Source organism: Phalangium opilio, unplaced genomic scaffold (assembly GCF_054372755.1).
Source record: "Phalangium opilio isolate 3A_F unplaced genomic scaffold, DU_Popi_V2 ptg000041l_1, whole genome shotgun sequence".
Classification (NCBI taxonomy): domain Eukaryota; kingdom Metazoa; phylum Arthropoda; class Arachnida; order Opiliones; family Phalangiidae; genus Phalangium; species Phalangium opilio.
In genome coordinates, this window is record NW_028324165.1 from 5,363,607 (window position 1) to 5,377,264 (window position 13,658).

The 13,658-nt window shown below is 38.0% G+C and overlaps 1 long non-coding RNA gene across 1 annotated transcript; it reads left to right on the plus strand.

Annotated features, from left to right (window-relative positions):
* Nucleotides 1-9,320: 9,320 nt before the first annotated feature.
* LOC149679536 (uncharacterized) lies at nucleotides 9,321-9,606 on the plus strand. Its single transcript, XR_016365926.1, has 3 exons — nucleotides 9,321-9,382; nucleotides 9,442-9,494; nucleotides 9,565-9,606. It is a non-coding gene; the product is annotated as an uncharacterized LOC149679536 (long non-coding RNA).
* The last annotated feature ends 4,052 nt before the right edge of the window (nucleotides 9,607-13,658 follow it).

Below are 13,658 nucleotides of genomic sequence, written 5' to 3' on the forward strand. Positions count from 1 at the left end.
AGGGTTATAATAAGTAATTAATATAATTCACCACATAAGGGTGTTAACATTAAGAAAGCTATTAAATAGCTTTTGGTCTCGTTAACCACAAAAGGGTTTAGAGTTCTAAACAAATGTTTCATAAGGACGTTTAGAAAATGTTTTTGTACTTAACACGTTTTTAAGCGGGAACATCCTTATCTCCACGGTGCGGTACGACGCGGCGCAAGGACGAGCGATTAACGCGTGGCGCGGACGAACTAGGGCGAGGGCCCAACCAATTGAAGGTTCATTGCCAGATTCTTTGTCTCAAGAGAGACCGTAAATCCGTAATTAGCTTTTTCCGTTTAACGTTTACGCGCACTTAAGCCGGGCGCGGTTTGCTCATAGCGTCGATCAGGAACATTGGCGGCAAGGGTTCGGACAGCGGTCAGCTTCAGGCCTTCGTCTACGGCATGGAACGGGAATCCGGTATAAGCGTCCTCGGTCGTGGAGAGTGACAAAAAGTTTTTGTTTATTGTTCACTCTGGGCTTATATAGCTTTTTGGTGGTCAAGGGTTTCTTTTTGTCGAACCAATCATCGACGATCTTTTGGTGGTAAGCGTCTCCATGACCACTCCTTATTCGCCTTCTCTTTTTAGTACGATGACGCACTTGTTCATTTGCAGGTGTTTGCAACGCGAACGCGTCCTCTTATTTCGTGACCCAAGAGGTCAGAGTTTTTGTTCATTACAATAATATACAATACACTAAAAATATCTTAAACTACAAACGCTTTTGAAAACACTTTTGGCAAACTCCATTCTTTAGGTAAAGGGTTAAAAATATATGTACAAGAAAAAAAGGGACTCTCACGAACCCCCAGAGAGAATTGTAAGCCGTTCAGGTGCGCCTAGAAACCATGGCCATTGATATTCTATTTGCTGGAATTCCCCATTGAACCGAGGTTCGCGACCAGCGCTGACCCCAACTCAAGGAGAATCATTGAAAGTTTAAAGGGAATATAACTACTTTTTAAAGGGAAGATAACAAATTTTAAAGGGAAGAATACATTTTATTAATTTTATCAAATTTGGCGTTACAAATTCCCCCGGAACTAACGTCGACGTCCGCGGAGACTATATACAAAAACTAAGGGGTAAATATATACAAAAACTAAGGGGTAAATATATACAAAAACTAAGGGATAAATTAAAAAACTCAAAAAAAAATTCGAAGAAAAAAAAACTTCTGCAGTTACTTTATGTACATATGCGCAATTAGGAAACTATTTACAACCATAAGTATGTTAACGTTACTTATGGCGTGATGGGACATTGAAAATAACAAACCATCCCAAAAATAAAATGGTGCACCAAATTTGGAAGAAAAAAATCAGCCAAATACAAAACTAAAGGCACTATCTCTCAAAAGGAGTGAGGCCTATAAAAAATTAACACAATCACACTAGGATTGGTTTGACCCTTCCAGTATTGGGGTCTCGTGGTCGCAAAACGCGTCCGCTGGTATTGGTTACCTCGTCAGGTTCAGTAGTGTCACAAGTGTCTACTGGTGACGGGTTGCTAACATCGCTAGGTTGAAGAATCGCCTCGTCACGCGCAACATATGGTTTAAGCTGGGATATATGGTATTTACCATAGAGGGCCTTTTTGTCCATTGTTTCTAATTTATAGCTAAGTGGGCTTAATTTCTGCGCGATTCGATAGGGTCCATCAAATGAAAGCGCAAGCTTTGAAGCGAATTTATCTGCTGCATTGGACAGAAAATGGGACCGTTTTAAAACCAGGTCTCCTTCTGACAGCTCGAAATCTCGGTGACGTTTATCGTAATAAACTTTTTGTTTAATTTGAGATTTCTTCAAATTATTGTATGCCTTTTCTAAAGAATGGGTAACTTTTGGCATGACCGTAAGACCATAGGCCTTTCCTTTTTCATTAGTCACGTCAACATCTGACGTCTGGGGATCAGTTAGAGAGCACGCTGTGCGTATTTCGCGTCCGAACATAAGTTCAGAAGGACTAAACCCAGTGGAATCATTGACCGCTGTTCTAATGGCCATAGCGTACTGTTGGAGTCCTTGATCCCAGTCCTGGTGGTTGTCATGGATATAGGAAGCTATCATAGTACCGATAATTTGGTTATGTCTCTCAGTGAAGTTTTCCTGAGGATGATATAACGACGTTAGTCGTTGCTTAATACCATATTGCTGGTACACATTTTTAAGTAGCTTAGAAACAAAAGCCTTTCCATTGTCGCTAACAACCACCGAGGGGAGACCATAACGTGTAAAAACATCGTCAATTAAATGTCTAATTATGGGTTTTGAAGTACCGTTACGAAGGGGAAAAATTTCCACCCATTTGGTTAAATAGTCCGATACTACTAGGATAAATTTAAATCCACGTTTACTTCGTGGGTACGGACCTTTTAGGTCCACTGAAATTACATCAAATGGTTCGGTTACGTCGCTGCTTTGCATAAGGCCAGCAGGTAATTGTCTGGGGATTTTATGCTTCTGGCACACCGAACACGTTTTACAGTATTTAATAACATCCATTGTCAGTCCTTGCCAAGTGAATTGACTCTGGACTCGCCTAAGCGTTTTCTTAGTACCGAAATGTCCGGCAGAAGGAATGTCATGGCTAAGAAATAATATTCTAGCTTTCAATGATTGGGGTAAATATATTTTACAAGGGTCCCACCCAAAATGGCAAGCTTTTCCCACGTCCTTATATAAGACGGTATTCCTAATCTCGCAAAGAGGTGCTGTCTTCTCTATCCATACACGCAGCTTAGGGTCCTCTGGTAAACCACCATCATTCAAATAAAGAATGAGAGGGCCTAATTTAGGGTCGGTAGTTTGAGCATTAATTAATTCTTCGCGATCATAGAGAATAGGTTTATTTTCTGGATTGGCGGTAGATATAGCCGAAATCTGACCATCTACTAGGGTGTCGCTTTCTGGGATACGCGATAATGCGTCGGCAACGGAATTATCTTTTCCGGGGACATGATGTATATTAAAGTTAAATGCTTGCAACCGAGAATTCCAACGCGCGAATTTACCGGTTGGGTCAGGAGCTCGGTGCAGCCATCGAAGGGCGCTGTGATCTGTATAAACATCGAACTGGGTCCCTTCAACGTAAGGTCTAAATTTTTCTACGGCCCACACGATTCCCAAACATTCCCTTTCAGTTGTTGAATACTTTTGTTCCGCCGAGCTCAGCGCCCTACTGGCGTACTGAACTACGTATTTCTTACCATCAATATTTTGAGACAGAACGGCACCTAAGCCCACATTAGAGGCGTCGGTGTGAATTATGAATGGGTATGCATAGTCAGGGGATGTTAAAATGGGTGCTGTAGCTAATTTAGTTTTCAAAACGTTAAATGCGGACTCCTGGGCTTCCGTCCATTTCCACGGAGTGTCATTGTGGAGTAGTGAGTTTAGGGGCTGCGCGATCTTAGCAAAATTTTGTACGAACCGCCTATAATACGAGGTCATACCCAAAAACCTGCGGAGTTGTCTAATATTACGCGGGGTTGGAAAGTTTTCCATGTTACCAGTTTTATCGGGGTCAACCATGACACCATTATGGGACACAATATGACCCAAGATTTTTGCTTCCTTACGACAAAATTGCGTTTTAGTAGCTTTAATAGTTAAGCCCGCGTTTAGTAATCTTTTAAAGACTTCCTCTAGTGTTTGGATATGTTGTTCGAAAGTGGCAGACGCTATTATAAGATCGTCTAAATAGGCACACACCCCTGAGTCATTAAGATCCATAAACAAGTTGTTCACCATCCTTTGGAATGTTGCGGGGGCATTGTTCAAACCGAACATCAGCACCTTTGGTCTAAAAAGACCGCGATGCGTCACAAAAGCGGCCATGTCTCTGTGTGCCTCGTGTAGGGGCACTTGCCAATAGCCACTTCGCATGTCTAACGTGGTGATATAATTTGGCTTGCTAATTGACTCGAGGATGTCATCTATTCTGGGGAGAGGGTATTTATCCTTGACCGTTACGCTATTTAGCTTCCGATAGTCGGCACATAAACGGGAATTAGGCTTTTTCTCTACCTCCCCCTCTAAAACTGACTTTTCACCTATATCGGTTTTCTTTCCCACTAAAACAATAGGGCTTGCCCAAGGACCACACGAAGGTTCTATCAGGTCCTGCTCCAACATCTCGTCAATTATGCCGTCAATAATTTGTCTTTTGGCGGGGGAATAACGATAGGGGGCACTAGCAATTGGGAGCGCCTCTCCTACATTAATATAGTGTTCGATACAAGTAGTTCGACCAGGTAGTTTAGAAAATATGGGTTTGTATTTGTGCACTAAAGATTGTAATAAGGAACGCTGTTGATCATCTAAGGGTGCTTCAATTACTGCTGCATTCAGACCTTCAATATCTATCATTTCATCCTCGAGAGATAAATTAAACAGGGAAAAATTATTTCCACTTTCTAAGGGGAGTTTACAAGAAACATTATCAGGATAACAAAAGTTATTCTGTCCAAAATCTATAACCATGCCAACATGGCCTAAAATATCTCTCCCGAGAATGCATTGATAAGGGATATCTGATACGTAGACAGCTTCAAAAGTGACTTGTTTACGTGGAAAACAAAAAGGAACCGTGACGGTTCCTGCCGTGATCAACGGAGTTTGATCGGGTTGTTTTAGGGTGATGTTTTCATCACGAGTTACGTAACCCTGCTTTTCTAATAATGGTTTTAAAATACTGTGTAGGACTGTATTACTGGAACCACTGTCCACTAAAGCTACGCACGGGGTCGTTCCTACAGAAATATTGATAAAATTTTGAGTCCCCGCTGATAAAGTTTTAGGGTTCTCTAAAAAATAATTCCCCGTGCTAACTGTTGTTTCTATTGACGCGAGGGAGTGGGCGGGGCTCCTGGTGGATTGGTGGCGCCCGCTACCCCGTTTCCCGAGTGTCTATTTTTCTTTCTATCTTGACAATAGGGACGTATGTGCCCTACCTTTCCACAGCCATCGCACGTTACGTTTGCATTGTAATAGGAACTCGTGCCTCTGCTACCCTGAATATTTGTTCCCACCTGGGGTGTACTTGGCGGGGGGTTTGGAGCTTGAGAATTATTAAATGGTTTCTTGGCTTTAATAAAATTGCCATTTGAAGAACTAGGTACATTCTTTGAACTTGAATTATGGGCGCTATCTTCACGACGCTCCTTTAAAACCATTTGTTCTACTCCAAACGCGTCGTCAAGTAGTTCCCTTACACTAGTGTACTTTTTGGTCATTAGGTACTTCTTAATGTCGCTACGGAGGTTTCGCTTAATTGCGGCAGCTTGTTTTCTATCAGATAATGGGCTATTCAGTTGACTAAAAAGTTTTTGCAAATTATCCGCGTATTCACCAACGGTTTCATGGTAGCGTTGGGTTCTCTCATTTATTTTGTCCTGAATAAACTCATCATTGGATTCTCTCTCAAATCTGTCTCTAAGAGCTACTTCGAAATCATCAAAACTATTAAACGGGGCTTGTTCCGCGAACCAATCAGCTGCGGGGCCATGCAATAAAGAGGGTACCCAATCCCGAATAAAAACATCTTCTTCTAATCCATGCGTAACACGCATCTGTTTAGCCCTTCGTAAAAATTCTTTTGGACCGGAGTCCGTGGGCCTCCCTGTATAGGTGGGCGGGGGAAAAGGATTCGAGTAAACAAATTGCGCTCTAGCTACAGGAGGGTTGTTTACTACGGGTTGAAACTGACCCTGAATACCACCTGCAGTGTTTGAGAGATGGGTTATTGTACTAGAATTACTACTAGCTGGAATTTGCGGTGCCGTTATAGGCATGGGCTGAGGCAAACCCGAATTTGACCCTACAAGCGAGCTTTGCTGAGAAGCTCCACTAACAATAATTGGATTAACCTGTGAGGGTGTTAAGGGTGCTAACAAAGAAGGCGATTGCAAGGGGGCTGTATTTTGAGCCATAGTAGCCTGTAACTGATTCAAAGAAGCCTGAAAATGTGCTTGTTGGGCGGCCATTTGAGATAATTGTGTCATAAGAGCGGTTAAAACGTCCGCTGGTACCGTGACGGTAGCGCCTGGTGCGTTTGCCGTACCACTATTTTGAGATAAAGCCTGAGCGGCGGCTATACTGCTATTTACATTAGAATTAGCATTAACTTGGCTAGTGGAGGGACCGACATTAGGGCCTACATTAACTAAATTTGGGTTTAATGGGGGTACCTGTTGGTTAGGTTGCCCCGTTGGAGTAGGTGAAGTACTACGCGAAGGGGGATTGCTGTGAGCTAAAGGCATGGTTTTAGCGACTTCGCGATTCTTGTAACGCTCAGAGCGGGATTGCTTACAATGAGCTATTGTTAATTCGTCAAATCGACCGTATATATTATTCATAAACAAATATGAATTTAAGGTCAAATAAAGACAAAAAAAATTACGTCCTGGAAAAGTCAAATCCTAAATCCTCAAAAGGGGAAAAACCAAGCACACAAAAGGCGACTAAGGTAATTTAATAATTAGGTGGCAACAAAAGCGCCAAAGACTACCAGGATGTTTTTGAGATGGTTTAGTTTACATTAACTGGATAATTAATTTGGTCATAAAGTAACATTAGAAGATCCCGGACGGACCCCCAATTTATAACGATTTCTTCTTACTTTTAACTCTTAACTTCGGCTCATGGCTAGTCTAACTATCGTTATAAAGGTCATATACCCAGGCGGCTCACTTAACGCTCACTATTGGGGTTAGTGAGATAAATAATATAATTATGGTCAAAGTTGTCTAGGGGATTGTTTTTAAAATATAGGAGTAATAACTCATGGGAAACGTATGTGGAGTTTGCCAATAGAACATATTTAATTAACACTAAAATAAAATAATAAATAATAGCATGCACACTAAATGAGACTGGTAATTAAAAATAGCATGCACAATAATAATAAAATACTACTAAGGCCTGTTTCACTAAATACGATATCGTATTTCAACACGGAAGGTGTTTAAAAATTAGAATAAACCACATAAGGGTTATAATAAGTAATTAATATAATTCACCACATAAGGGTGTTAACATTAAGAAAGCTATTAAATAGCTTTTGGTCTCGTTAACCACAAAAGGGTTTAGAGTTCTAAACAAATGTTTCATAAGGACGTTTAGAAAATGTTTTTGTACTTAACACGTTTTTAAGCGGGAACATCCTTATCTCCACGGTGCGGTACGACGCGGCGCAAGGACGAGCGATTAACGCGTGGCGCGGACGAACTAGGGCGAGGGCCCAACCAATTGAAGGTTCATTGCCAGATTCTTTGTCTCAAGAGAGACCGTAAATCCGTAATTAACTTTTTCCGTTTAACGTTTACGCGCACTTAAGCCGGGCGCGGTTTGCTCATAGCGTCGATCAGGAACATTGGCGGCAAGGGTTCGGACAGCGGTCAGCTTCAGGCCTTCGTCTACGGCATGGAACGGGAATCCGGTATAAGCGTCCTCGGTCGTGGAGAGTGACAAAAAGTTTTTGTTTATTGTTCACTCTGGGCTTATATAGCTTTTTGGTGGTCAAGGGTTTCTTTTTGTCGAACCAATCATCGACGATCTTTTGGTGGTAAGCGTCTCCATGACCACTCCTTATTCGCCTTCTCTTTTTAGTACGATGACGCACTTGTTCATTTGCAGGTGTTTGCAACGCGAACGCGTCCTCTTATTTCGTGACCCAAGAGGTCAGAGTTTTTGTTCATTACAATAATATACAATACACTAAAAATATCTTAAACTACAAACGCTTTTGAAAACACTTTTGGCAAACTCCATTCTTTAGGTAAAGGGTTAAAAATATATGTACAAGAAAAAAAGGGACTCTCACGAACCCCCAGAGAGAATTGTAAGCCGTTCAGGTGCGCCTAGAAACCATGGCCATTGATATTCTATTTGCTGGAATTCCCCATTGAACCGAGGTTCGCGACCAGCGCTGACCCCAACTCAAGGAGAATCATTGAAAGTTTAAAGGGAATATAACTACTTTTTAAAGGGAAGATAACAAATTTTAAAGGGAAGAATACATTTTATTAATTTTATCAAATTTGGCGTTACAATCTTACACACGTGACTCAAAAAATGACGCGGTCCTACTCTTCGATTTTAGAGCCAATTGAATGGATATTTATCGTAATTAAAGAAAGTTTAATTTTTTTTTAATTATCGATTTCAATATCTTGTATACTCATTGTATTATAGAATACAATGAGTATGCGGAGTAAACTTGACAATTAGTTTGCTTCGCCATGAATAAGTTAAGTTTCTGATTAGAAAAAAAAAACACAAACATCAGAATCAAATATAAATGGCTCCAATCAAAATGAGTATTTGCTTATACTAGCTCAATTGCTGCTAATCTTGCAAAAAATCACGGTGAATTGATTTTTATAGAGGTCTACACTACACATATTCCCTTGAAATACTTTTTCAAAATTTAGTTATTAATTCTTATAACAAACAAATAGTTTGCCCCCCCTCCACCCGAATTTCAAAAGTTGAAACTATCATCACTTTGTACCACCAAAATTGAAGTGATTTTACCCTTACCAAGAAGTGATATCTAGTTTATTAGGGAGAATGTATGAGATGCCTAAATATTCGCGTGCCATAGTCCCAGTCAGTCTGGGAAATAGCACACTTCCTCTGGTCCAAAACCAGTTTATTAATTGCTTGGACTAGTTTCTTTAATTCAAAAAGTGGGGGATACTGGTCCTCGGGACCAGTTTATTAATTGCAAATCTATAGGAGAACAAAGGCTGGGACCACTCTGGAGACTTTATTATTTAGGACACTAGGGGGGGTCACTGGTCCCAAGGACTAGTTTAAAAATATCCTTATTTCCCAGACTGGTCCCAGTCCCCCTTTTCAAAATAAAAGGGGGGACGTAAAAGGAGGCCGGGCTATTTCGCCTCTCCTCAGTCGGAAAATACGTAATTTTCGTCATTCGCGTCGCGCTGACGTGAGTTTTCAAGAACCAATGAGATGCTGGTTGTAATTTAGAGGCGGGGATTAACTCCGGACCTACGTTTGGACTGGAGATAAAGCTGGAAATGTGGCGAATTTATACCTTCTCCCTAATAAACTAGAAATCACTTCTTGCCCTTACTCAATTGAAACTCTCGATTAACTCCAAAAATGTTTTGCCGCGAATGATTAATGAACTAAAATTTCAAATGTGTAGCTGTTTGAAGAATGCGCGGAAAAATTGGGAGTAAGTTTTTGTAAATAAATTCATACTAAGTTTAAATTGTACTAAATTTTTTTGTTGTGAATTTTAGGATGAGTGTAAAATGGGTAAAGGACTGTTGTCGTGCAAATACATAATTGGAAAAGCTTGTAACGTTACTGCACAAGGTATAATGATTAAAACTCCGAATTGCAAAGTCTGAGACTAATTGTTTCCTTTAATATAGATAAAAAAATGGAAAAAGGCTACCGGTCAAGTTTAACTCCTGAGTGCGTTAAGGTAAAAAAAAAGTCAATCGGGGCAATAACTCAAAGAGTTACTTCCTTCATTGAATGTAATTTCTTTACAGAAGTACGAGGAGCTTGAAGCTAAACGTGTCGCAGCTTGTGCTGTATGTGCTAATATACTTTTTTGCAAAATATTTAAACTTAATCTAATTTAAATATTTCATTATATTTACGTCATTAGAGCACCAATGATGAAGACAAAGTGAGTATTACTATTATAATTATAATTAATATCAGGAGTTAATCAAGCAGGAGTTTAAAATTATCTTCTGGTAATGGATCGAAAATAGGAGTAAAAAGTCTTAGATATGCACATTAATATAAGAAATATACAGGGTGTTTTTGAAAAGTCTGGCCAAATTTAGATACCGTGTTCTTGGAGTCACTCCGAGTGAAAAATTCCAAAGAACCATTACGCCATTTCAGAGTTATGAGCTTTCAAAAGTAGCCCCAAAATCAACAAAATTGTGAAACTTGTGTTATGGCTTGCTCATCTTCCTGATTGTTTGATTGGTTGGAGTTGGAATTTTACAATTTTAATTTAAAATAATTCTATTTATTTATAGAGGTGTGAATCGATTAGAAAGGTAACTATATTAATGAATTTTTTTTCAGATAATTAAATTTGCACTAAAATTACTATTTTTTTCTTAATAATAAAGCTTAAGATGATAGTCTACGCGTTTTTTAAAGTAAGTGTTGATACAATATAATTATTTAATCGTTACTTAGGAGCTATTCGAAAATAAGATGTATTAATGGGCATGGCACGTTTATCTTTTTAAATGCAAGCTTATGAAACAGATTTCGGTTCTTTGATCGGCCTATAAGCGCTTTTACAAATAGGGATAATTTTGATAAATGCTAGTAGCTAGAAACTTTCGCTAGAAATAAATGTCGCTCCTAGCCTTGGTATTTTCACAGTTGCTTGAAACGTTCACTAGACGCTAGAAAACATGAGACTAGACCCGTAAAATTGTCACTGTAAAGGCCCATTTACACTAGACTAAAATCTTACGTTCTCGTCGGCGAAGTCGCTTTGTTCGCTTCATTAGACTGTTCACACTTGTCAACGACTACTTAAAATATTCGCGGGTTTAAGGTTGAAAAAATTCAATTTCGTCGGTCAGTGTCGAGATGGCAGCACCTCTTTTTAGCGCCTTTTCTTTAGCAGACGGCAGACGTGCTCTAGGGCTCTACTCAGTTTGGACCTTGTCCTTATTGGAATGCGATTCGGCTATTTTTTAGGATTTTAAATTGAATTTTTTCAACCTTAAACCCGCGAATATTTTACGTAGTCGTTGACAAGTGTGAACAGGCTAATGAAGCAAACAAAGCGACTTCGCCGACGTGAACGTAAGATTTTAGTCTAGTGTAAATGGGCCTTAACATTAACACTTGCATAAGCATCGTTTACTTGATTTTAAAGTTGTAAAACAGGTTGTTGTTTTACTTAAAAATTAACATTTTAACCAATAAACGATGCTTAATCAAATGTTAATCATTTATAATAAGGCAATCTTAACAATATTAAAGGCTTGGGGTTCGAGGACCCAGTCTTGAAGAACTCAACCAAGCACTTCTAACACCTTATACCCCGTATTACTGATATGAAACAAGCATGACTGTGCATGAAGAACAAGCAAACATTCGAAGAAAACAAACCACTTTCTGAAAGAGATAAAAGATTTTGACCTACAAAGCTTACCACAAACATTTCTTTATACCCAAGAGCTTTATATGTAACAGTTAAAACATGAATTTAAATATTTTTTCAGGAATGTCATCCAAAAGCATAAGAAGGATATCAGCGACTGCAAATACAATATTTAAATAAAAACCAGTGAAGCATTAAAAAACCGACTTGATATTTATATTTCACATTATATGCAATATTAACCGTAAAATACTCTCTTTAATAGTGTTATCAGAAATACATAGATTTCTTTCATTTTTAATCTGTAAGACGCCATAGACCCTATACTAATATCTGATTGAATGTAAAGGGAAGGGCTTAATAATAATAATAATAATCTAGGCTTTATCTATGAAGGGATTTCCACACTAAGCCTGTGGCTTATTTACAGGTGGGTCCATTTACATTGCATAGGTGGCTAGCCCCTATGCCACAGCTAACCTACAGCGCCCTATACTAACTATTACCGTTAACCTCTGCAAGTTTTGATGGAAATGAGAAACCGGGTTAGACCGCGGAGGAAAACTCCTTTTAACAAGTGGGGAGAGAACTTGCAAACTCTACGCAGAAGGATTTGTTCCCAGATTTTCACCCGGTGCCACAGTCCGGGATCGAACCCGGGATCCTCTTGCTGCGGGGCGAAGGCGCTAACCGCTACGCCACCCTACTATATAAAACTTGGATAAACCACCCGCTCCTTCATCTTAGCTCTTCATTAACTCAATTCCTAGTTTAATATTCTAATGGTGGTTAATTTTTTCTCAAATGACTATCACTTCGAAACGAATTATTTAAACCGATTTTTAAGTTCATTGCGATATCTTATTTAGGACTGTTTTCAAAAAAAAATCAGAAAGTACAGGCTAGGAGGATAGGTACAGGACGGTGATAATCCCTGCATCTTCTATCGCAAATGAGATGTGTTTAAACAGCGCCTCTAAAAAGTTAAGGGATAGTAGCGTATAACTCCATCATTAATTTTCATTCTAAGATTTTTATATGAGCCTAAGATCTTCTCCACCAACCAGAAGACGACACTGTTATTCGAAATCCTGTATGTCTGTCCATTTTCGAAGCATTTACTATATTACAAAACTTTCTTCTCAGTTTCATAGTATTTTAAACTATCAAAACCGTACATTTGTCGAAAAAAAATCTCTACTATCCTTTTAACAAAACAACAGGGATATATTAACGTCCTTCAATAGTTGTACATTATATTAACACCTGTATTGACATATCTAAATTACAATACAACGCGGAGGGGTTAAAGAAAGTCACGAATTATTGCAATCTGAATATTTTTACATCGTTTGAAAGCGCGTATGAATAAAGTTAGAACCAAAAGCCATTTGTCTACTAAAATTTGTCAATTTGTCTAACCAACACTATGAAAAACACGTTCATTTGTATGATTTTTATAACAGGCGTAGTTCTGGTTACCGCCAAATATACTTGCCATGATACTATTGCGTATGACTGTGATGGAGAAGGTAGGTAGTCATGTAAAGTGCTAAGATATATTTAAAATGTTAAGATAAATATATTAAGATGTTGTATATATAACGTTTTAGGATAATAAAATATTTGGAGATAAATAAAAAGTGTTGAGGTAAAAAATAAGATTTTAAGATTAATATAAAGTGTAAAGAAAAAGATCAGATTTTGAGATAATATAAAGTGTAAAGAAAAAGATCAGATTTTGAGATAATATAAAGTGTAAAGAAAAAAATGAGATTTTTGAGATAATATAATGTGTAAAGAAAAAGAACAGATTTTGAGATTAAATAAATATATTGATGCAAAGATAAGATTTTGTTATAAAGGTAAGATTTTGATGTAAAGATAAGATTTTGTTATAAAGGTAAGATTTTGATGTAAAGATAAGATTTTGTTATAAAGGTAAGATTTTGATGTAAAGATAAGATTTTGTTATAAAGGTAAGATTTTGATGTAAAGATAAGAATTTGGGAAATCTGTTTTTTTTTTTTTCAGGATTGTCACCCAAAAAAATAAGAAAGATATGAGCGATTCCAAATCAGCATTTAAATTAAAATAAATATTTAAATAAAAACCAGTGAAGCAATTAAATAACCGGCTTGTTATTCATATTTGAAATTATACGCAATCTTAACCCCAAACTATTGTACTTAATGGAATGGAATGGAATGGAAGTTTAATGTGCATAAAAATAACTCATGTGAGTTAACGAGAATATACACATACATAGTTAATAACAAAATGTACAAATGAATAAAAATTATACAAAATCAAATAGAATATACAAAATTAAATAGAATTATACGAATTAATAATTAATACAAAATATAGAAGAGTCACGTAATGACATAAATGTAAGGAAAAACTGATTAAAGTAGCACTGTTAAGTACAAAATTTAGGAATTTTTTTTTTTTGTTCCTAGCTTAAAAAACTAGTAATCATCTAGAATATACTGTCGG